The following is a 24,063-nucleotide window of genomic DNA, read 5'->3' on the forward strand; positions in this document are numbered from 1 at the left end:
ATCAAGTCAGTATTATGAATGTATGAATGAAAGGAGATATTTTGCCAAACCTACAGTGGACTGCAGCTCTTGGAGGTTTGGAATTTGGAACATCTTTCTTCTCACCCCCACCTCACTAACTGCACTCCTTCAACCCTAGGGAGTGGAGCATATCATCTCTTGGCTAAACCAGACTTCTCGATAGTCAGGGAAGAAGGGTTTGACATGGCACACCAGTGCAGAACCTGTGGGACATGACAGCCCAGACAGAAGGGGATTTGATGAGTTAAGTGTAAATGAATAAAAAACAGATGGATGAGATTTTTTGCTTAAATGCACATGAGATTTACAATTAAGGGAAGAGAGGGACTGGGGAGAGAGCTTTGGCAAAAATGCCATGAGCTCTGCTGGATCCTACTGAACTGTTCAACAAACCCAAGGCATACCAGGGTCAGCTTTCCATCATTAATGGATAAAATGCAGCCCATGACCACACACAAGCCAGGAAATAGAAATGGTCCTAATAAATACAGCCTTGCATCAGCAAGGTTCTCAGTTTGTGACAAGACCAAAAAGCCTCATATGATATCTTGTAAGACATGCATCCCACAGGCCAGCTGTTGACATGTTCTTGGAACATGAAAAGGATGAGGGTCTTCTCTATACCTCACCTGCCCTTCCTGGGGTCTAGGCATTTACAGGTCACAGTGTCTCATGGGGCTTTTTAAAAAGCGATGCTTTCGAATTCTAATTTGCCTTCCTTTTCTTTTTGCCACATCTCTTTACTAATTGAAAACTGACAGCAAAATTGTCCTCAACCACAAATATCTAGAAGAACATGGAGACATTCGAACAGGCTGAAATACTTTGACTTTTATGAGTTTTAAGAAGATTAATCAAGGCTCTGGAAAGAATTTTGTTTCATGGTGGACTCAACAAAAAAACGAGCTGGGCCCTCCTGTGATTGGCCAGAGGAGAAGGCCTGGAGCCGGGGCCCTGATCAACCGCTGGTCAAGCCGGGTGAGGCCAGGCCGCAACTTCTTTCCGCGGTGACGCAATCATGGTGGCCATTGGACGCTATCTGTTGCTTGGCCTTCAGACTGATGTCAGTCTCCGCTCCCTGGGAGTCCTAAATAAGCCTCCTCTGAAGTTCTCACAGCTGAGTTTCTCCCTCAGGGAATTTGTTTTCTGAGGAGTTTTTGTCTCAAGTGGAGGCATGTTTCCCTACCTCATTTCTTGACAGCGACGTTACGTAACCCAGGCTGGGGTGTGCGGTGGTTGGGTGAGAGGCAACGGGGAAAGATTTTACCTCAGGGATAGCAACAGAGAAAGTGGGGTTGACGAATGAGAGGCGCGCATCCAGGTATTAGTGCTGGTGTTGGACAGCCTGCGGAGAGGAGTGAAATTCCCTCTTCCCTCACCCATCCTTCGTCTCCTCCCGAGGGGCTCTTGAGTGAGGCGGATTATACCAGCCAGCAGGTCTGAGGACTGACTGAGTCTGAAAGCCTCCCTCTTCACCACAGGGCTGCTCTGGGTGGCGGGGCTTTACCTATACCTGGGCAGGTGCTGCTCTCCTGAGTGTCTCCACAGAGGACCAGAAGTAGTGGAACTTTATGACCCACCTTTTTATCCCAAGTCTCTTTTATGAAATTGTTTTTTTTTTTTCTTTCTGACATCCTAGGAATTTTCTCAAAGTCTCAGGGGAAATAGATAACAAACTCTTGGGATGGGGGCTTGTTATCTTATCTGGTTTTGTGACCTTTATTCCAGCACAGGGCCTAGCACACCACAAATGTTGGGAAACTTCTAGGACTATGAATCTCCCAGTACTTGAAGCTTAGCACATCTGCTGTGATAGGGGCATGTGTCCCTTTTTAGTCCATTGACATTTTTCTTCCCTGTTTCCTCCTCTAGGTGTGTGTTCACGCTCCTGTGTTTCAGCACATCCTCCCCTCCCTCAACAGCATTCACTAAGACACTCACCACACGCTCACCCCCAGGAGTTTGCTCAACTTGAAAACATCAGGGTTTAACTGTCCTGTGACTCATCCCCAGTATTCTGGAAAAGAAAATCATCCTGTAAGTCCTGACTAATGTGGCCCAAGTGCTAATGGATTTTATAGCCATGTCCCCCAGATAACATACGTTGTTAGAGATAGCACCCTAAGTGAAAGGGTGGCTCTGACGGCGGGAACTCCAGGCTCTGCACTGAGGCCCTCTGCTGAGCTTTCCAGAGCCTTTCATTCAGTAGCAGGACATGGCCCTTTGGTCAGACAGATCTGTGTGTGTTCCCTGGCTCTCCCAGGTACTAGCTCTAGAAGAGTAGGCAATAAACATGACCTTCCAAAGCCCCCTGGATACCAACACGCATCCTAGGGCATCATGATCATGATTATCATCATCCCTAGGATTATTGCTAAGATGATGGAACGATGCATGTCAGCCTAGCGTGGTGCCAGGCACACAGTAGGCACACAATAAACCCAAATTCTTATTCTTTTCTTTGGGTTACTCGTTTGCCGCTACAATAAACTTATTACTAGAAGCTGCCCTTGCCAAGCACCCTGACTGCCTTGCAGAGGTGCTGTCTGCTGGGTGGTGTAGGGGTTGTTTCCCACCAGTCTTAGAAGCTTGGGACACTCCACTTCTCAGTCCAAACCCGCCTTACCTGAGGATCTCTTTGCCGTCTGTTCTGCTGGGGGTACTGGGGGGCCACCCTCCAGCGAGTCCTCCTCTGCAGATGCCTGCATTTCTGGGCTTGGTCCTCAAGTCTCCAGGCTTGAAGGCTCGGCTCGCCTCGCCCCGCCAGGATTGCCGGCATCCCCTTCAGGATGGAGGGGAGCACCCCGCTTCCTCTTCCCGAGTTACTGTCCTCTGTGCCCTGCGGTGCCAGCAGGTCCTGCCCAGGAGGAGCGGGTGGGCTGGAGCAGAGAGGATGGAGCAGGCCTGGGGCCGGAGCCGCAGCATGTCCCCTGGAGCGTGCATCTCCGCTGAGCAGCCCGGCGGCCGCGCTAATAAATATCAAACCCTTCAGCAGGGAAATAAATTATCCCCCCACTGCTAGAGAAAACAGTCGTGATAAATTGTCGTGTTAGCCAGCAGTGTTTAAAGTAAAATCAGTAAAGTGTGAGTAATGATGGCTGAGTCAAAAGTCCTGTATTAAACACAATGGTCTGACGAGCACGCGGGCAGCGTCCAGAGGAAAGCGAAGGCCGGCTTAACTAAAACAACTCTTGTTCGGAGTGGGGGAAAAAGGACTTGGGATTTATTATCCTATTAGTGTTTTTTTTTTTCTTCTGCAGGAGCAGCTCTCAGGGTGTCCCGGGCATAAAGTCAAAATCTCCATTTACGAGAGATGTTTAGAAAACATGCTCTTAGAAGTGCGAACTACCAAGTTTTTGACTGGACAACAGACATATGGTTGAATTCTTTCAGTATAGTGGAGTTCCAAAAGTTGTGAGGGATTTTTAGCTGCCGTTATCAATGGGGCTGGCTGGGGAGGGTTTTGGGGTGGGGGGGATCTAGAGGATGTTTTCCTTAAAAAAAAAACGAAACAAAACACAGTGGTTGGTTACGTACATGTACCCGTTTTCAATATTTATACATTATGCTTTATAATGAACAGTGAAACCTCACTAATTCCAGCTGGAATTAGAAAAGAATCAGAATTATGGGAAGCTGTGAGATGTTTTAAGTGAAGTGGTTGCAAAGTTCTAAGACCACGGTACTAACAACAGGGAATACTTATCACTGAGACCAAACCATGTTCTAGGCCCTCTGTGGACCATGTTACACAGATTAAACACTGACTGACTTTCTTAGGGTCCCATAAGTGCCAAGTGATGTAGCCAGGATGGAGACTCAGGTCTACTATTTCCAAATCTGCATCCTTAACCCCAATGCATGTGGCTTTTAATCTATAAATCCTACTTGATTGTATCCTGGCACAAGGATTATGCACGATAATTAAGGGAGTGGGCCACAGGAGCATCACTTGGGTTCACGTTCAGTGATGATGAATTTCATTAGTAGTATTCATAATTGTCGCAATAACTCTTGATCAGCAAGTGTGCAAGTTACCAAGATGCTAGATACTTAAAATGGTTTATTTTCAAGGACACAAGGCCCCAGTACTCTTATTTATGTTATAGATATTATAGTTAAGGATTTGAGGCAGCTTAGTATACATACAGAGTATAAAAGATCATGCATCCCTCCTCTAATCTAAAATTAGTTCCTCCTGCCTTACTATCTAGTTCCCTCTTCAATTTTCTCACAGAGGATTTAGTTCAATAGGTCAGCTCCTGTCTCTTCTTCATCTCTGCCCTTTCTCTCTGTGGTGGTCAACTCTTAACACTTTTTTGTCTGTCCAACATCCCCTCATTTTGAGAACAATTTTTCTCTTATCCCATATGAATTAGGTATGGCTGCTGATCAACAGACCCTGTCTTCTCTGCCATGGTAGTGGGCACAAGATACAGTCTAGCCATTCAGAAGACCATGTATCAGTGGACACTTTGATGATCCACAGGTGACCATATGTCCTAGGCATGACTAGAATTTTTTTTGGACAGGGATTTGTATCAATGCTAGTAGAGGGAGGAGAGAGAGAGGGAGAGAAAGGCTCTTTTTTTTTCAGTCACTTCGAGTCTTAAGTCCTTGTGGAACTCAAGCTGATCATGGCTCTCTGGAAATCTATATGAGTAGATCATAATCTTGAAACTGAGAGCTGAGAGGTGGAGACAGGGAGCCCTGAAAACATTTTGAATAGTCTCTCTCCTCCATGCCTTACATTCAATGAGTTCTTAATTTCTGGTGGCCATAGGTGATCAATTTAATTAGCTGTTATGCTAGATTACTATCCTTAAACACTAAAATAAATTTTTACAGGCTTCATCCCAGTGAGGTCAGATTTCCAAACCTAAATTCCTTCCATGAACCTGAGAGTCTGTGCACATTACTTCTGGATACCAATTTCTCCACAGCTCTGGGTTCTTGATTTTGAGAACTGTAGCAGGGGTGAATTTATTATTCAGGTTCTTGGTTGCTAAATTTAGCAGAAGTGAATTTATTGAAAGACTTTTGGGTAGTTTGCAGAACTGATCAAAACCTAGAATGTCAAATTATTAGCACCATGCTCTAACCAACTGAGCTAACCAGCCACCTAGAATGTCAAATTAAACTATTGACTGAACCTAGGGAAATTTGGCAACAGAGAAGAGCCAAGGTCTTCCTTTAGGGATAGGCTGGTTGGAGAGCACATCATGAGAAACGTTGGGCTGGAAGAAGCACAAGCTGGAATCAAGATTGCCAGGAGAAATATCAATCATCTCAGATATGCAGATGACACCACCCTTATGGCAGAAAGTGAAGAGGAACTCAAAAGCCTCTTGATGAAAATGAAAGTGGAGAGTGAAAAAGTTGGCTTAAAGCTCAACATTCAGAGAACTAAGATCATGGCATCTGGCCCCATCACTTCATGGGAAATAGATGGGGAAACAGTGGAAACAGTGTCAGACTTTATTTTGGGGGGCTCCAAAATCACTGTAGGTGGTGATTGCAGCCATGAAATTAAAAGATGCTTACTCCTTGGAAGAAAAGTTGTGACCAACCTAGACAGCATATTAAAAAGCAGAGACATTACTTTGCTGACAAAAGTCCATCTAGTCAGAGCTATGGTTTTTCCAGTTGTCAAGTATGGATGTGAGAATTGGACTATAAAGAAAGCTGAGTGCCAAAGAATTCATGCTTTTGAACTGTGGTGTTGGAGAAGACTGTTGAGAGTCCCTTGGACTGCAAGGAGATCCAACCAGTCCATTCTGAAGTAGATCAGTCCTGGGTGTTCTTTGGAAGTACTGATGCTAAAGCTGAAACTCCAATACTTGGGCCACCTCATGAGAAGAGTTGACTCATTGGAAAAGACTGATGCTGGGGGGGATTGGGGGCAGGAGGAGAAGGGGACGACAGAGGATGAGATGGCTGGATGGCATCACTGACTCGACGGATGTGAGCTTGAGTGAACTCTGGGAGTTGGTGATGGACAGGGAGGCCTGGCGTGCTGCAATTCATGGGGTCACAAAGAGTTGGACATGACTGAGCGACTGAACTGAACTGGTTGGAGAGTCATCACCAACACTGTGGCTGGACAGTAGCTGCCTCTGTAATTTCTTTGCAGTTGCAGGAATAGCCTCTAATTATCCTTGTTGTATTATGTCACTCTTATCAGAATTAAAGTCCTGGAAGCTATCATCCTTTTGTCTCTGTCTAAGTCACAAACCTACTCCCATTTCTGTTAAGAAGTTTTGTGTTTATTTCATGAAGGATATTTGTATATACTTTTCTTGTAATGTCTTTTTTTTTTTTTTTTGCTATCAGAGTAATGCTAGCTTCATAAAATAAACTGGGATGTATTCTCTACTCTACTATTTTTTGAAAGAGTTCATATATAATTTATACTTCTCCCAAATGTTAGGAAGAATTTGTCAGTGAAGCTATCTGGCCTTGGACTTTACTTTCTGGGAAGATTTTTTAATTAATAAATTCAATCATTTTAACAGAGAGAGGATTGTTCAGACTTTCTATTTCTTCTTGTATCAGTTTTGGTAATCAGTGTTTTTCAAGAAATTTTTCCATTTCATCTAATTTGCCAAGTTAATCTTTTAAAATTGTCCCTAGAACTTATGACTGGAAGTTTTAACCTTTGACCACCTTTATCCAATCCCACCACCTCTTACTCCTGGCCTCTGGGAACTATCAGTCCAATCTCTGTTCCAATAAATTTGGTTTCTATAGATTCTTCATGTAATGGGTCTCTTTAATTTTCAATCTCTTCTTCTGTGTTCTGAAATTTCGTTGTGATGGGTTGGTGTTTGGTCTATAGAATTTATCCTGTTTAAAATTTGACATAATATTTTAAATATTGTCTTACTTTGTTTGTGAAATTTAAGCAATTATTTCATGAGATAGTGCCTGCTCTCTATTGCCTCATTTCCCCAGTAATACTGGAAATTCTGGATCTAGCCTTCATATCTTACTTTTTTACCCCCCGAAACAACTCTGTTTTCTTTTCCATTATAGGAAAATCTTTAAGCCCAATTCAGCTTGCTCATTCACTCTTCACCTGTGGCAGCAAATAAACTGAATTTTTATTTCAACAATTTTCTTTCCTAACATCTCCACTTGGCATCTCATTTAAAATAATCTTATTTGTATATGTAACATTCACCTTTATGACTGTGATGTTATTAATTATACTAAAATTATACATTTTACTCTGTAATTACATTAAATTTGTCTCTCCATTCCTCAATCTTCTCATCTTAAATAGGAGGAATTACAAATACCACCATTTTCATATATTTTTTGTGAGGATTAAATAAGATAGTATATGAAAACTGTAGATAGTATATGAAATGTCAGAACAGCTAGAGGTTCTCTGCCAGACAGAACGTTTCCTTTTCCTTCAGAAGTTTACTGAGAAAGTGGACAGAAGAGTTGCAGGGTCTTGTTCTCCACTGTGTGGAAACAGCTGAAAAGTGAGAATGGGGGATTGATGAGGTTGCTGCTGGGCAGGGCACCTGGGTTGCACCTCCTCTGGTCTTGGATGCTCCCTATTACTTTTGGGCAAAGCTAGCCATGTAGTTGGAGAAGGCAATGGCTCCCCACTCCAGTACTCTTGCCTGGAAAATCCCATGGACGGAGGAGCCTGGTGGGCTGCAGTCCATGGGGTCGAGAAGAGTCGGACACGACTGAGGGACTTCACTTTCACTTTTCACTTTCATGCATTGGAGAAGGAAATGGCAACCCACTCCAGTGTTCTTGCCTGGAGAATCCCAGGGACGGGGGAGCCTGGTGGGCTGCTGTCTATGGGGTCGCACAGAGTCGGACACGACTGAAGTGACTTAGTAGCAGCAGCCATGTCATAGTATTTTTCAACCCCTTTGCCCTAAACATGGCTGCTATCAGGAATCATTTATTCTTTTAGCTATTAACTGGCGCTTGGGAATAGGGACATATTCAGAGGTCAGGTTAGTCTGTTGACATGTTAGTACCCCAACCGATGTTATAATCAATTGTCCCACCCCTTTTACTGAACTTGGCTTTCCTCAAGTGCAAACTTTCTCGGTGTAAGCCATGCCTTTTCTACCTCTGAGATGGTGAGTGATCTTTTCTCTGTATAATAAATCCACTTGTCTCTCAGGGTTATCTCGCTCATAATCCTCCTTCTTACTTTTAGAGAACAACTACATATTTAGAATATTAACTATTTATTGTTGTGTAACAGACTATCTCAACACTTAGCAGTTTGACACAGACGATTAGTTCATACGTCAGCAGTTTAGGCTGACTCAACCGGGTGGCTGACTGAGCTTGCCTAAGCATTTGCTGGTACCAGCCTGGTCAGCTGGGGGATTGGCCCGTCTAAGATGTTTCAGCTGAGATGGCTTGTCTCTGCTCCACGTGGTGCCCAGTCATTCAGCAGGCGAGGCTGGGCTTGCTCACATGGCAGCGGCAGCAAGAATTCCAAAAGCTAGAGGAATTTTGAAGTCCAACTGGCCCAAAGCAAGTTGTAAAGCAAGCCCAGATTTAAAGCGTGGAGGCATAGACTCCACTTGTTGAAAGAACTGAAGCCATTTGTATAATCTATTGCTTTTTATTATGTAAAAGTTTATCTTGTCAGTAGCTTTTAAGTCTCTTTATCCTGGTAGTGGGGGTGAATATTAACAATTCTCCATCTACTTTGTTCATCTTTTTCTATGTAACTCTTTAATCCTATCTGTAGCTTTTTTTGGCATATGCATTCAGACATCTCTAATACGTTTCCCTACAAATTACTTAAATGTTTGAAATTCAAATAACTTATTAAAATTATTTTATGGTAACTTTAGAGTGCTTGCTGCTGCTGCTAAGTCACTTCAGTCGTGTCCGACTTTGTGTGACCCCATAGACGGCAGCCCACCAGGCTCCCCCGTCCCTGGGATTCTCTAGGCAAGAACACTGGAGTGCTTACTTTATCACATATTGAGTTTTTATAGACGTGTGTGTGTGTGTGTGCTTAGTCACTAAGTTGTGTCTGACTCTTTGTGACCCCATGGGCTGTAGCCCGCCAGGCTCCTCTGTCCATGGGATTCTCTAGTTGCTATGCATGGGTTTCTGACTGTGGTGGCTTCTCTTGTTGCAGAGCTCAGGCTCAAGGGCACAGGCTTAGTAGTTCTGGCACATGGGTTTCGTTACCTGAGGCATGTGGAATCTTCTTGGACTGATCGAACCTGTGTCCCCTGCATTGATAGGCGGCTTCTTAACCAGTGGTCCACCAGGGAAGTCCCCATTTTAATGATCATTTCTTTTTGATAGGTTTTAATGAACAAAAGAGGTAAATACCCATATTGTTCTTTTTCAGGTTTTTTTTTTTGTCATTCTCACATCTTTATTTTTCCTTGTAAAAGGTCAGTATTTTTTCAAATTTCATACAGTTATTGCTTTTAATGACAAAATAATATGGACAGAAAAGTCCATTTTTGTCATTTTTTAATACTGTATACTTGGATGATAAACTCTTTATATATTAAAAATATGAAAAATACTACAATATTTAGACTTTAAAACAAACTCCCCAACTTTCTTTTTTTCTCCAACTTTCTTTTAAGTTTATTCCTATTGTATTGTTTCCTTACTATTGTTAAAAGGATCTGGATCTACCTGTCTTTAAAAATGATGCATTATTTAAATAATTATTGCCAGTACAAAGGAGTGATATGGCTCTTTCAGAATTTATTTTGAACTTTGCTCTTTTACCTAACTTAAAATGACTTATAGTGGATTTTCTCATGATTTTTTTGACTCCATAACTACATGCACCAATTCTGATGATAAATCTCCTTTTGTGTATGTCTATACACATCCAACCAGTCCATTCTAAAGGAGACCAGTCCTGGGTGTTCTTTGGAAGGACTGATGCTAAAGCTGAAACTCCAATACTTTGGCCACCTCATGTGAAGAGTTGACTCATTGGAAAAGACTCTGATGCTGGGAGGGATTGGGGGCAGGAGAAGAAGGGGAGGACAGAGGATGAGATGGCTGGATGGCATCACCGACTCGATGGACATGAGTTTGAGTGAACTCCGGGAGTTGGTGATGGACAGGGAGGCCTGGCGTGCTTCGATTCATGGGGTAGCAAAGAGTCGGACACGACTGAGCGACTGAACTGAACTGAAACACATCCTATTGGTTCTGTTTCTCTGGAGAACCCTGAGTAACACATGTTTAAATCATGTCATCTTCAACTATTAATTTGTCTCTCCCTTTCAATATATATTCATCTTATTCTAACATTTTGCATTAGTCAGAATCTCCAATATATTAAAATTTAAAAAAGGTAGTGGTGGGCTTCTTTGCTTTATTCTTCAGTTTGAGTACACCATTCAGAATAAAAATGACTAATTTCAGTACCTGCTGAACAAATAAGTTTTGTCTGAAAGATTTTTTAAATTTATTTTTTAATTGGAGGAAGATTGATTTACAATGTTGTTTTGGTTTCAGTGGTATAACAACAAGTCAGCCATAATTATACATATAAAAGGTTTTTGATGTGATTATTTGGTTAGGTTTTTAAAATATTGAGTCATAGTTAAATTTCTGAGGTAATTAGTTGATTGTAATGTTTTTCTTTTAAATTTCTGTGGAATTATATCAGACAGTTAAAAATACTAATTAAAATTTAGATTTTGTGTATTTATAAAAACGAAAATGTCTAAGTTAATATGATTTTTATTAATTCTCCTCTTTTTAACATTTTTCTTCTGTCTGTATGTAGTTTTTTGGTTGTAAATTAGATACATACAAAACTTCCTTAAAAGTCATGTATTTGTAAATAATATATCTGCTATCAAAACATAATGATCTTCTTTTGAATTACAAGAGATTATTAATAATATTTGCCCATATTACATTTTAAACTCTTCAGTACTTTTATGCTTTTTATATTTTTCTAAATTCATACATAGATTTAAATAATCAAGTAGTATGTCTTTTGATGAATGAACTAAGTAATTTTATTTTTTTATGTTCTTTATTTTATTTGTTCTGTCCTATGTCTATTTTATGTTCTTAAAAGGCCTTCCATTTTTCCTTTATATTAGCAATTTGGATAAATGGACTGTATTTTTTTCATGTAGAATAACGTATAGGTTAATTATCCTATGCTTATCATTATGATTACTTTAAAATGGGTCATAAACATTCTTAGTTGCAGTAGTCATTAATGTATTACTATAAACTGGTCACAATTATTTTTAGTAAATGTTTAGTATTCTAATTATTAATTTAGATCTGTCCATTTAAACATAATTATTTTGGTTTCTCCTCTGTGGAGGATGACACTTTTTTGTGCTTCCTGGCCTGCCCCCACCCCCCTTCCTTCTATTCATCATTTGTGTTTAATCTGAGGTTCTTATGCATTCATCATTTTTGATTTATTTTGTTCTACTTTTGTTTAAACAATCATTCCAATTAGTTAGGTGTCTCAGCACTATCACTCTCCTCTATTTTTTTTTTTTTACATATTTACTCTTATCAGTATTGACTCACTCCTTTTTCCTATTAACATTTGCTTATTTTTTTAAATAAAAAGAGGATAGTTGGTTTTACTGGATACTGTACATCATTTTCTGCATCAACTTTCTCATTCAAGGATTTCTTCCTATACCCCTACTACAGGGTTTGATGAGCTGGTTGACAGTCCATGTGACCTCTGCAGAGAGGATGTTCAGTAGATTTTCTAGAAGATTGACCATTTAAGATTTTTGTCTTTACCTATTAGTCAGAGTTTGGGTGTGTGTTGTGTTCTTAGATTGATTTTTTGTCTTTAAGAATTCTAAAGCTCTGACTCCATTATCTTGGGTTAGCAGTAAAGAAACCAGAAGAAATTTTAATTGTGACATTTAAAATTGTACAACCCTTATTCTTAAAATTTAACAATTTCTAAAATTTAAGTAAAGATGTCACAGTTCAGGAACTTCCCTGACGGTCCAGTGGCTAAGACTCCATGCTCCCAATGCAGGGGACCTGTGTTCAATCCCTGGTCAGGGAATTAGATCCCACATACCACAACTGAGACCAAATGCAGCCAAATAGATATCTTAAAAAAGGATGTCACAGCTCAGTGTGGAACTCAGTAGCTTTATTGGCCTTTGCAGGTCACACTAGTGGTATTTACGTTTTAGAGCTTGGCTCAGATGGTAAAGCATCTGCCTATAATGCAGGAGATCCGGATTCAATCCCTGGGTTGGGAAGATTTCCTGGAGAAGGAAATGGCAACCCACTCCAGTATTCTTGCCAGGAAAATCCCATGGATGGAGGAGTCTGGTAGGCTACAGTCCATGGGGTCGCAAAGAGTTGGACAAGACTGAGCTACTTCACTTTCACTTTTCATAGTTCAGTTGGTAAAGAATCTGCCTGCAATGCAGGAGATTCCGGTTCAATTCCTGGGTCAAGAAGATCCCCTGGAGAAGGGATAGGCTACCCACTCCAGTATTCTGGCCTGGAGAATTCCATGGACTGTATAGTCCATGGGGTTGCAAAGAGTTGGACACAGCTGAGTGACTTTCACTTTCTCTTTTTGTTTGTTTAACTTGAGACAGTGCTGGTTCTTTTAATTCATAGTCTTCATTCTTCAAAGGGGCTTCCCAGGTGATTCAGTGGTAAAAGAATTCACCTGTAAATGCAGGAGACACAAGAGACACAGATTCGATCCCTGGGTCAGAAAGATCTCCTGGAGGAGGAAATGGCAGTCCCCTCCAGTATTCTTGCCTGGAGAATCCCGTGCATAAAGAAGTCTGGCGGGCTACAGTCCATGAGGTCACAGAGTCAGACAGGACTGAGCAACTGAGCACACACACAGATTCTTTCAAAAATTCTAGATTTTAAAAAATCATACCTTGATTATTAATCCTAGGCTTCATTGACTTTTATAGGTTACATGTTGAATTTATGTTCTTATTTTCCATGTATTTCATGTTTTCTGGTATTCTTCTGGACTTTGCATACTAATTATCTTTATTTAGCCCCTAAGAATATATGTTTTCAAAATCTTAAATATTACCCCTGGGAGACTTATATCAGAGCAGATGTTTACCTTGCTGCTTTTTTAGTTTTGTTCTTTGAGTTATAAAAATTTCTTTAAAAAATTTGCTTAGTACTGTTCCCCCTCCTTTTGTTTAGTCTTCGTTCTTGAGGATGCAGAGAATTTAAGTACATAGGAATTGTAAGTGACCTGTGGACAAATGACATTTTAAAATCCAGCTTTACTCTGCCTTAGCAATCCTCCTGTGGTAAGTCTCCCAGTGCCCACGTCCACACCTTCATTCCTTCTGCCAGCAGTGTAACAGGTACCATATGGTACCTTCACACTCAGACTACACTCCCCAGCTTCACCTATAATAAAGAGCCTGGATTAGCAGTTTATTGATACTTGTCAAGGAACTTGGAGTAAAAAGGATTTGCCTGTGCATAGAGCCTGGTTTAGTTAGAAGGGTGAGGATAATAGAGGAGAAGGCAATGGCACCCCACTCCAGTACTCTTGCCTGGAAAATCTCATGGACGGAGGAGCCTGGTAGGCTGCAGTCCATGGGGTCGCTAAGAGTCGGACACGACTGAGCAAACTCACTTTCACTTTTCACTTTCATGCATTGGAGAAGGAAATGGCAACCCACTCCAGTGTTCTTGCCTGGAGAATCCCAGGGACAGGGGAGCTTGGTGGGCTGCCATCTATGGGGTCGCACAGAGTCGGACACGACTGAAGCGACTTAGCAGCAGCAGCAGCAGCAGCAGCAGCAGCAGCAGCAGAAGGATAATAGACCTTCTGGATGGATACAGGTGTGTGCTTCCTCTCTGTTGTGGGAACGGGACCACAACTGAGATGTGCATGGTTGGGGGCTTCTGCACCAGTCCTGCTCCAGAAGGAGGGCTTCATTGCACTCTGTGAGCTCTGACCCCTCTTACGGGTAAGCCCCAGAAGGTAGACAGGCTTGACACATCAACTAAGAGCTTCAACCTTTAAAGCTGGAAACGGAAATAGGCTGCTTTTCAGAGGCCTCCAGAAAGGGAAGTCTCAGAGCATAGCATTGCTTGACTTGGATTCATTTAACTTTTCTTGCCACTTGGTGAGGCTTGGGAGAGGGCTGAAGTCTCCTGGGGTAGCAAAAGTCAGCAAAGATCTTTTGGAATGGGTAAGGCTCTGCTGCAATATAAAGAGATTTTATAAGAGGATTTTTCAGCAACACTTCAAAAATGTGGGCCCCAGATTGGTATCAGCCTTGTCTGAGAAATTGTTAGACATGCAAATTTCTGGGCCCCACCCCAGACCTGCTGAAAGACACTCTGAGGTTGGGATTTAACCATTTTTATTTTAACAAACCCTCCAGATGATGCTAATGAAAGCTCCATATCGAGACCCACCAGCTCCTCAAATCTAGAGTAAGTAAGCAAGGTAAGTGAAGTCGCTCAGTTGTGTCCGACTCTTTGCGACCCCATGGACTGTAGTCTACCAGGCTTCTCTGTCCATGGGATTTTCCAGGCAAGAGTGCTGGAGTGGGTTGCCATTTCCTTCTCCAGGGGATCTTCCTGACCCAGGGATCAAATCCAGGTCTCCTGCATTGCAGGCAGACACTTTACCCTCTGAGCCACCAGGGGATAATTAGGTTGAGTTTATCTACTTTGGAATTCTGCAGCTGTATTATTGTGGTCAAAAAATGTGGGCTTTATTTTCTTTTTAATTTATTATACCAAATTGATTGGTTCTTATAGGTGTTTTAAATAATGTTTAGTCATTCAACAAGTATCTTTTGAATGCCAGCTGTGAGCTAAGCACTGTACTAGAGAACAGCCACAGGGCAATGAGCCAAGATGGCATAGTGGGAAAGAATTGGCCTGCCAAGCAGGGGACCCGGGTTCGAGCTCCGGGTCGGGAAGATCCTCTGGAGAAGGAAATGGCAACCCACTCCAGTATTCTTCCCTGGGAAATCCCATGGAGAGAGGAGCCTGGAGGGCTACAGTCCACGGAGTCGAAGAAGAGTTGGGCACACTTAGCAACTAAACAGCAAATTGAACCAATAAATACCACCCCACCCCCAACAAAACTAAAGAAGTAAGACTTTACTACTTAGCCCAAATGTTTGTATTTATGGACTCCTGGGCCAAATTCACCCAAGAGATATGCTATATTTGGCCTGTAGTATGTTTTTAAAACACCCTGCCAGTCAAAATGTTTCAATTAATAGTTTCTACATGAAAAGCTGGAATTCTGGCCTCTTTAGAAAAGTGAAAAGCTCTGGTAGTGTTGATTGATGCTCTTCACCCAGCATGACCAGTGGGAGCTGAGTTCTGGCTCTCCCCTACCAATGGGCACTTGATCTCAAGTTTGCCCAAATCTACCATTTCTGGTTGTTTCCCAATCAGATGCCAAGTGCCCGTTGACATTGATCACTGTATTGAGGTTGTCTTTTATAGTGGAGTTAGGAGGGAATGTAATATTTCTTATACTCACATATTTGTCAAAAATGATCAAGATTTAGAGAATAATATATTTCAAGAAAAAAAAGAAAATTGCATGTTTCTTTCTTAGCATGAATAATATACCTGTCTTAACTTGAGTTCCATAGAAATCAGAGCCTGAGACAATAGCTTATTTTATTAATAAGTACAATTCCAGGAGCGTCCCTGGTGGCTAAGATGGTAAAGAATCTGCCTGCCAAAGCAAGATACCTGGGTTTGATCCCTGCCTCAGGAAGATTCCCTGGAGAACTAAATGGCAATCCACTCTAGTATTCTGGCCTGGAGAATTCCATGAACAGAGGAACCTGGCAGTCCATGGGGTCACAAAAAGTTGGACATGACTGAGCGACTAACACACACACACAATTCCAGGGAAGCAGAGGCAAAGGGACCTAGAACTGTTTATTGGCCTACAAAACCAGCGAACAAACCTGAGGATTTTGTCAGCTGTTGATTATCTCTACCTTAATATGCAATCAAGGACCAGAATCAAAATTCTGTTTCTGGTATGATCCCCATAAACTCTCACTCTACTGGAGGACCATGATGTGTCCTCTGGTATTAGTATTTGGGTCTTCTGGTATTAGTATCATCTCAGGACATCTAAAAATCCTCAAGAAAAGTCTGGTTCTTCCTTTTCCCTTAAGGCAGTTATCCTGGTGAATGATCATAGTCAGCTCTGGTAGGATTCGAGTACTATTGACTGGTCATATTTGCGGTTGTATTGAACTGTCCCTTTTGAAGGGAACCTAGCCTCCCCCACCCCACACACCTCAGCCCCTCTTTAATCAGTGGACTCTGGGTCTGTGAACTGAGATGTAAAAACTGTGTTTTTCATTATGGCGGCTGCTGTTCCCCTTCTGCCTATCTTCCCTTGTTTACTTCTGATTACACAAGGATTATGCTAATGCCCCCTCTTACCAATACATTCCTTAATGCTTTAGTGAATTGAATATTCTCTGGACCTTGCCAGGAACACTGTCATGTAGAGAGTTATCAGGTAACTCAGGTAATATTAGTGTAGTTGATGCACTCTTTTTTTTTTTTTTTTTAAAGCAGCTTTACTAAGATAAATTTACCAAAAGTATGTAATTCAATAGCTTTAATTATATTAACATAGTGTGTTCACATGCATATATTACCTCAATCAATTTTAGAATATTTTCATTGCCCCCCAAGGAAAATCTGCATCCTTCAGCCATTACCTCCTAATCATCTCAATACTACTAGCCCTAGGAGTGATTGCTAAGTCACTTCAGTCGTGTCCGACTCTGTTCGACCCCATGGATGGCAGTCCACCAGGCTCCCCTGTCCCTGGGATTCTCCAGGCAAGAACATTGGAGTGGGTTGCCACTTCCTTCTCCAATGCATGAAAGTCAAAAGTGAAAGTGAAGTCGCTCAGTCGTGCCCAACTCTAGCGACCCCATGGACTGCAGCCTACTAGGCTCCTCCGTCCATGGGATTTTCCAAGCAAGAGTTCTGGAGTGGGGTGCCATTGCCTTCTCCAACTACATGGCTGCTGCTGCTGCTGCTAAGTCACTTCAGTCGTGTCCTACTCTATGTGACCCCATAGACGGCAGCCCACCAGGCTCCCCCGTCCCTGGGATTCTCCAGGCAAGGACACTGGAGTGGGTTGCCATTTCCTTCTCCAATGCATGAAAGTGAAAAAGTGAAAGTGAAGTCGCTTAGTCTTGTCCGACTCTTAGCGACCCCATGGACTGCAGCCTACCAGGCTCCTCCATCCTGGGATTTTCCAGGCAAGAGTACTGGAGTGGGATGCCATTGCCTTCTCCTAGGAGTGATTAGGTGATCACTAATTTTCCCTTTTCATTGATTTGTGTGTTCTGGACATTTTGTATAAAAGGAATAACATAATACATGGTCTTTTGTAACTGACTTCTTTTACTTAAGCATAGTGCTTAAAAGTTTCATTAATTTTGTAGAATGTATCATTTCTGAATAATATTTCATTGTACGGATATACTACATTTTATTTACTCATTCATTCTTCAGTTGATGGACATTTGGGAGGTTTCCACTTTTGACTGTTATGGATAATGATGCTGTGAACATTTTTATGTACAAGTTTTTGTGTTTATATATGTTTACTTTTCTCTTAGTTGTTTACGTAGGACTGGAATTGCTAGATAATAGAGTAACTCTACATATAAGTGTTAGAGGAAACCTCAATTGTTGTTTGAACTGGCTGTACCATTTTGCATTCCACTAGTGGTGTAGAAGGCAGTGGCACCCCACTCCAGAACTCTTGCCTGGAAAATCCCATGGACAGAGGAGCCTTGGTGGGCTGCAGTCCATGGGGTTGCTGAGAGTCGGACACGACTGAATGACTTCACTTTCACTTTTCACTTTCATGCATTGGAGAAGGAAATGGCAACCCACTCCAGTGTTCTTGCCTGGAGAATACCAGGGACGGGGGAGCCTGGTGGGCTGCCGTCTGTGGGGTCACACAGAGTCGGACATGACTGAAGCGACTTATGTATGAAGAGTTCCAATTTCTCTATATCCTCAGAAACACTTGTTATTATCTACCTTTTTAACTATTGTTATTGTAGTGAGTGTGAAGTGATATCTCATTTTTGTTTTTGATTTTCCTTTCCTTGATGGCTAATGAGGTTGAGCATCTTATCTTTTATTGGGCATTTGTATATCTGCTTTGGAGAACTGTCTATTTAGATTCTTTGCTAATTTTTAAGTTAGGTTATTTAGTTTTCTTTCTATTATTGAGTTCTAATAGTTCTTTGACTATTCTAGATCCCTTATCAGATATATAATTTTAAAAATTTCTCCTATTCTTTGGATTGTCTTCTTACTTTTATGATGGTGTTCTTTGAAGTCCAAATATTTTTTATTTTGATACTATCGATTTATCCATTTTTCTATTGATGCCTGTTCATTTGGTATCATATCTAAGAAACATTGACTAATCCCATATCACAAAGATTTACACTTATGTTTTAAGAATTCTGTAACTTTAACTCTTACATTTAAGTCTTTGACCCATTTTAAATGAATTTTTACATGTGATGTGAGGTAAAAGTTCACCTTCATTCTTTTACATGTGTATATCTAGTGGTTCCAGCATCATTTGTTGAAAAGTTTCAACAAAGTATGCTTGTTGAAAAAAAATTAACTGTAAACAATACATTCTTACATCCTAGCTCTCTTAGCCATCTGAATTCTTTCTCAATACCATTATTAAATAAAACATTATTCGGACACTTGTTAAAATAGCTAGGAAGATTTTATTCAGGACTATTGCAATAAAAGTGTTGCAATGAGAAAGAGAGATCAGGTTCACCTTCAAATATAGCAAAGACAGCTGAGGACTTATAGCCAGCAAGCAGAATGAGGGGGTCAGAAGATGGAAACTTACTCAAAGGAGACATCAAGTGTAGGAGAATTCATCCTAAAGTGACTTAATAGGATTCTTCCTGAAGGTAGTCGATGATGATCAAATATCTAGGATGGAGGATAAAGAATTTGATCAAGTATCAAAGCAGGAGGATTTTTGCTAAACTGAATTAGCAGAAGTTTTGCTAAAATTGGGCTCTGCAGAGATAGACATGGAGGCCAAAGGCCAAGGACTAGTTGAGTAAAAGGCTTAGAGGAGCCTGACTAAAGTTTGGTCAAGGAGAATCTCTCTTGCCATGCCAGGGAAATCCTACCACATTTACCTAATATATCCAGGCAACTATCATAACCAAGTAACTATCCCTGTAAAGAGTTAGGGCCAGTTCGGGTATCCTTGTCAAACACTGAATCCCAAGTTAAAAGTTAGTGCCCTCTATCAATGAATTTTCAACTACTAAGCTTTAGAGTGCACTGCCAAATCCAATATCCTCCCCAATCTACCTTCAAACATATCTTCCCTTTTTTGGTCATATATATTAGGCAAGTTCTGCAATTCTTTTGGTGTAAAAGACATTTCATCCTCCATGGATTATACCATCCCTGTTGCACTCTTCTGAGGTCTAACCCTGTTAACAGTCTGGAGACAATGAAGAATGATGGGAACAACACCATGGTGAGGCCAAGTATCACCTTGTGAAGCACCCACTTCAGCTGAGCTCATCACCTGATATTCAGGCAAGAGGAACTTTCTCCTCTGGCAGTAAGGAGGAATATACTTATGTTGGCCTGGGTTGCAGAGCAATTGAGGGTTTGAATATTCTGTCTGGTTGATGCAAATATCTCTATTCCATATTTTAAGTTACCACATTTCCTTTCAGGACCCTAACTCTGACAGGAGAAACCTGTCAAGGCTACATGTCTGGTCTCTACTGCAGTTCTGCCATCATTCCAATCAAATCTTGGACCTAATTTTCTGCACAGTCTTAAAGGCAGAAACTGAAAGAGAGGAGAGTCTCCTGGAAGCAGCCATAAAGGCCTTCTGGTTTTCGGTAGATGCCCTAAGCCTATCAATTTATATTTTCCAAGCTTCCAATATAATCACCAAAAGTCAATCCTGCACAAATCCATTACGCTCATTGCTTGCATATTATTCAAGTGCCACAGTACTGAATAATTCAACATCTTACCACCTATATACGCTGCTATTTGTATTAATATTTACTCATCTCAACTAAACACAGGCGAAATTCCTAACAGTCATAATGCCGTTGTTAGCCAAGGGTTGTCACTACCCCAGATGCCACCATCAGTGAGGTCCCCGTTGCTTTCAGACCGCTGCGTAACTCACCTCCAAAATCCAGTCTTAAGATTCAGCTTCCTAAGGGTCACTCTTAGTGGCTACTGTTTTACACTAAAATGCCCTGGATGCAGAGCCCAAAATAAAAGCCCAAGTGCTGATACTTTATTAGGGAATGAAATCTCTGGGAAGCAAGCATCAGGAGAAATGGGAGTAGTTAGGAAAGGAGGTTGTGCAAATACAAGCTGAATCACTGTGTGGCTACCACCTGACATCACGTGCAGCTCTCTGTTCAGTCTCACAAGACCAGTTTCTCAGGGTTGTATGAATTCCTGTGCCTCAGAATAGTTCATTTGGAGAGGCCATTTAATCTCTTAAATCTCTTAAAAGTCAAATCATTGCCTCCGTGGCCACTAATGTTCCCCATCTTTTGGTTTGGGAATGCATGGGGCATGTATAGAGACGAAATGGGTCCTGTGTCATCTCCTGGCTCTGCAACACGGACACCCTAAGGCTGAAGGTGAGAGGCAGGGGACATGGGGATGAGAAACTGCTGTTGGATTTGCGCTTTGGTGAAGTTCGTTGCTGTGGTGGCAACTGAACGGAGTCCGTGTAGAGATGACCATTGATGAAGAACCTGGGGTGAGAGAAATGTTCACAGATCCCAAATGTAGGTGAAGCCAAGAGGAAATGAGGTGGTGAATATGAGACGGAGATACAGCATCCATCTATTTAATAGGCAGTCAAAATGTGCCTATGTTACAGAGTATAATTTAGCATCCCATTATGAAGCCAACTGTGGTAAGATCTATGCTTGTTATGCACATGAAAATTAAATGGATAAAAAGCTTATTGAACTGAAAAAGACCAATATTTCAATAATTGTTTTTGAATATGAATGAACTAAATGTTGCTCCTGTAAAACGCAGCTTTGTATTTAAGGAAAAATGTTGTCTGCACTCCTTCACTCATTTATATTATTCCTTTGGCCCCTTGAGCCATTCCTATTTCAGACTCCTGTGAAAGGCATAATAATAGTATATGCCATTTATTGAGCACTTACCATATTTTGGATGCTTTATGTAACTTATTATTTAATCGTCTTAGCAGAGTTAAATACTATGTATTGCTTCATTTTAAAAATAAGGAAAGCTGAGGCATAGACAAATGACCTTAACTTGTCCTAATTAACAACTAAAAATGGCAGAGCAGGAATGAAATGAGAAACATCTGACCACAAAGCACATCTGCTAAGCAGCTACTGCATGCACTGAGCAACAGATAGCACACTGTGCTAGTTAGGCTTCTCCAGAGAAAGAGAACCAGCACTTACTTTTTATTATAGGGAGCTGGTTCATGCAATACAGAGGCTGGTAAATCCAAAGATCTGCAGAATTTGTCAGCAAGCTGGAGACCTAGGAGAGCTGATGGTGTAGTTTCAACCTGAAGATTGACAGGCTGAGATCTAGGGAGAGCAGATGATCCAGTTTGAGTCTGAAAGGCAGAGAAAAGGTCACTATCCTAGTCAAAGGCCACTGGGCAGAAAGAATTCTTTCTTACTTAGGGGTTATCAGCCTTTTTGTTTTATTCAGCCCTTCAACTGATTAGATGAGGCTCACCCACTTTACGGAGGTCAATATGCTTTACTCAGTCTCTGGATTCAAATGTTAATCTCATTCAAAATCACTTTAACAGACATACCCAGAACAACATTTGACCAAATATCTGGACTTCATGGTCCAGTCATGTTGACACATATTAACCATCAGACACACCTTGCCTCACTCAGTTCTCACCACCGCCTATGATTCCTATTTTAAGCTGAAATATGGAGGATGATAGAGGTAAAATAGTTCTCTCACAGTCCCTACAGGAGCTGAGAGTCATCCTCAGCATTCCCAGGAGCCAATGCTGGAGTTATTTCCCCTGCATACCACACTTCTTTCAACAAGAAAATTTCTGTTCTACAATGAAGGGCTATTAAGGAGAAGATGACAGGGACGTGTGTTCAGCAAGAGCACATGTTTCAGGAAGATTAATTAGCAGGGAGTATGGAATGGATTTGAGCTTTGTCAAGGCCAGGAGACAGCTTGGAGACTAATGTTCATTCTAGAGCCTCACTTAACACCTCTAGGTCATTAACCATGGATGGATTTTCTTGTTGAGAATTTGAAGCATTATCCTAGGGTGCAATACTATATTAACCCTCTTCTTAATTTACTCACAAAATAGATTTTAAATGATTTTTCTTCTGTAGTAAATGTTCCTCTATTTCTATAGTGAGTTTTTAAAATTTAGCTTAGTTTTATTTATTGCTTTTACTTTTCTCTTCCAAACACTTATGTTTAAACATGTATTGCTGTTCACCTTTTGTAGATTGGAAAGTTAGCTAATCAGTATGCAAGTCTATATTGGCATTTGCTATCAAAAAGCATTAGAGCACAGTGGTGAGTCCAGAGCTGGACTCTGAAGCCAGACTGCCTGTACCTTGAACATGTTACATAACCTCTCCGTAGCTCAGTTTCTTCATCTGTAAATGGGTTTTTATAAGTGAATTTTTATATAAAAAGCACTTAGGACAGTGCCTGGAACATATTAAGATATCCAAAGGTTAGCAGTTTGCATCCAAAGGCATCCATAGGTTACTGCCTGTATGATAGACACTATTCTAGGTACCATGAACAGAATAATGATGCAAACAAACTAAATCCTTTTGTCCTTTGCTTTTGTGAAACTCATATTCTATGGGGAAGACAGACATGTATTCTTATTGTTTATCAAAAAGAGCAACTTTAGCTAAAAATATTATTTTCACGATTGCAGAAACAGACATGGCACATAAACATAAACACACTTCTAACCTCAGTAGTGGTGAAGAAATAGAAAACTATTTAATATTTTTCCCTTTTTTTCTTTTTTTGCTTTCCTCTTTGCTTGACAAAGAGGAAAAAATAAAGTTGGTAAGATTGTGGGGAAAAATGATTTATGACACACTGCTGAGTGCCATGGCTTTTCTGGTGGGCGCCCGTGATTGCCTGTATTTCCCTCATGCTCCATACCTATTCCTTCTTGAACTCCTGCCACCTCTACTTTGAAATATACATTCTGAAACCACCCTGTTACCCACCTCCTCCAGTGTGAACCACCCCTACTTCTTGTCTGGACAATTATAATACACACCTAACTGAATCCCTGCCTCCCATCATCCAGTCTCCACTCAGCAGCTAGTGACTTTCTTAGCTGCTGCTACTGCTGCTGCTAAGTCGCTTCAGTTGTGTCCGACTCTGAGCGACCCCATAGATGGCAGCCCACCAGGCTCCTCTGTCCCTGGGATTCTCCAGGCAAGAATACTGGAGTGGGTTGCCATTTCCTTCTCTGGACTTTCTTAGCAGGTCACCACAGTCAGGTCTCCCTATTGTGCAAAAGGTTTCCTGGCACAGGTAGAGCCCTCATGATCTGACTTCTGCCTGCCTCCCCCATATCTTCCTGATACCCACTCCACTTCAGCCACCTCAGCTTCATAAGTGCTCAGATCTGCCCAGCTCAGTCCACCTGGCAGATCCTCCTATGTGCTGTTTCTGCCTGGAACAAGTCCCCCTAGAAGGTGGATCCATTCAAATCTAATATCCTCTGGGATACCTCCTGACCATGCTCTCTAAAATACCAGTCTGTCACTGTACTCTCACCTTCTCTGTTTTTCTTAAAGTGTTCATCGGTCTCTGAAACCACTTCATGAGCTTAATTTCTCACTTGTAAATTGTCTGCCTCCTCCCATGGGTATAGGCTATATGTGGGCTGAGATCTTACCTGACTGGCTCACAGCTATATCCCCAGAGGCTGGAATGCCTGGGATTCTGTTTGCCCTT

The sequence above is a fragment of the Bos indicus genome, chromosome 14, assembly GCF_029378745.1.
Source record: "Bos indicus isolate NIAB-ARS_2022 breed Sahiwal x Tharparkar chromosome 14, NIAB-ARS_B.indTharparkar_mat_pri_1.0, whole genome shotgun sequence".
Classification (NCBI taxonomy): Eukaryota; Metazoa; Chordata; class Mammalia; order Artiodactyla; family Bovidae; genus Bos; species Bos indicus.